Genomic DNA, 2,495 nt, shown 5'->3' on the forward strand with positions numbered 1-2,495 from the left:
TGAGGCGATGATTACTCCACTGCTGCTACAGTAATGGCAAAAAGTCTTCTGCACCTCAAAAATACAAAAAAAATAAATAAGTAAAAAAACATAACATTTTTTATTTACTTAAGTACATTTAAAAAGTGAAACTCATGTGCCTTCATTTTTGTTTTGTAGATTATTGTGGCTTACAGCTAAAGAAAACCCAATAATCAAGCTTCTCGGAAAATTAGAATACTGTATAAGAGCAACTAAAAAGTGATTTTAATACAGGGATGTACAGTACTTACAGTATATACACTCAGTGCTTGGTTCGGGCTCCTCTTCTAGAGTTTACTGAAGTACCATGGAGAAGAAAAAACTTTTCCTCTCCATTAGTAAATCAAATTCTGATATTTTTCCATTTTAATTAGCACAACTTAAGGCGCTGTTAAATGCAACAGAATGACTAACATGTAACAAAATTGTTGAGCTGAAGGGTTGAAGCTGAAATGGAAACATTTTATCAGTATTTATGCATCGTTTAGATTAGCATGTCTAATGTGAAACATTGAAGGACTTTTCCTTAAGCTAAACTCTTCTTGTTTTAGAAATAAATCTTGTTTCTCAATCCAGGCTAGAAGACACTTCTATCTCTGCAGCCGTTTTGCCTTTTTGGATTATGGTTATCTCCTCTTTATGACCGCACCTGGCCAGTATCTAAATAAGACCTTTAGTAGAACTCATATTTTAATCTCAGGCAGTCCTTGTTTTAAGTAGTTTATTCAATAGTTGCAGAATGCACCCCTCTAGGAACATGAAAACACTAAAACTTTTTTTTATTTCTCTTTGTTAAAGACTTTAGGTTTTGAAAATGTAAAAAATTAAAATAAAATCAAACCAAATTTAGATTGTGACTCATTTGATTTTGACTACAAAAAACAAACCTGAATCATTTTTCAGAAGGTAGCCACAGCTGACTGTCTGAGATCATTTTTTTTATTAACAAATTGTATTCTTTGTGTATATGAATATTTATAGGGAACATAAGTAGGTATCTCATTCCTCTTCCAGAAAAGGTAATGAAAAATCTTCTGTGAAGCCTGCACACTGTCAAGCAACATCTACAGGTATACTGGTCCTTCTCAAAATATTAGCATATTGTGATAAAGTTCATTATTTTCCATAATGTCATGATGAAAATTTAACATTCATATATTTTAGATTCATTGCACACTAACTGAAATATTTCAGGTCTTTCATTGTCTTAATACGGATGATTGTGGCATACAGCTCATGAAAACCCAAAATTCCTATCTCACAAAATTAGCATATTTCATCCGACCAATAAAAGAAAAGTGTTTTTAATACAAAAAACATCAACCTTCAAATAATCATGTACAGTTATGCACTCAATACTTGGTCGGGAATCCTTTTGCAGAAATGACTGCTTCAATGCGGCGTGGCATGGAGGCAATCAGCCTGTGGCACTGCTGAGGTCTTATGGAGGCCCAGGATGCTTCGATAGCGGCCTTTAGCTCATCCAGAGTGTTGGGTCTTGAGTCTCTCAACGTTCTCTTCACAATATCCCACAGATTCTCTATGGGGTTCAGGTCAGGAGAGTTGGCAGGCCAATTGAGCACAGTGATACCATGGTCAGTAAACCATTTACCAGTGGTTTTGGCACTGTGAGTAGGTGCCAGGTCGAGCTGAAAAATGAAATCTTCATCTCCATAAAGCTTTTCAGCAGATGGAAGCATGAAGTGCTCCAAAATCTCCTGATAGCTAGCTGCATTGACCCTGCCCTTGATAAAACACAGTGGACCAACACCAGCAGCTGACACGGCACCCCAGACCATCACTGACTGTGGGTACTTGACACTGGACTTCTGGCATTTCCTTCTCCCCAGTCTTCCTCCAGACTCTGGCACCTTGATTTCCGAATGACATGCAGAATTTGCTTTCATCCGAAAAAAGTACTTTGGACCACTGAGCAACAGTCCAGTGCTGCTTCTCTGTAGCCCAGGTCAGGCGTTTCTGCCGCTGTTTCTGGTTCAAAAGTGGCTTGACCTGGGGAATGTGGCACCTGTAGCCCATTTCCTGCACACGCCTGTGCACGGTGGCTCTGGATGTTTCTACTCCACACTCAGTCCACTGCTTCCGCAGGTCCCCCAAGGTCTAGAATCGGCCCTTCTCCACAATCTTCCTCAGGGTCCGGTCACCTCTTCTCGTTGTGCAGCGTTTTCTGCCACACTTTTTCCTTCCCACAGACTTCCCACTGAGGTACCTTGATACAGCACTCTGGGAACAGCCTATTCGTTCAGAAATTTCTTTCTGTGTCTTACCCTCTTGCTTGAGGGTGTCAATAGTGGCCTTCTGGACAGCAGTCAGGTCGGCAGTCTTACCCATGATTGGGGTTTTGAGTGATGAACCAGGCTGGGAGTTTTAAAGGCCTCAGGAATCTTTTGCAGGTGTTTAGAGTTAACTCGTTGATTCAGATGATTAGGTTCATAGCTCGTTTAGAGACCCTTTTA

The sequence above is a fragment of the Girardinichthys multiradiatus genome, chromosome 4 (assembly GCF_021462225.1).
Source record: "Girardinichthys multiradiatus isolate DD_20200921_A chromosome 4, DD_fGirMul_XY1, whole genome shotgun sequence".
Taxonomy (NCBI): Eukaryota; Metazoa; Chordata; class Actinopteri; order Cyprinodontiformes; family Goodeidae; genus Girardinichthys; species Girardinichthys multiradiatus.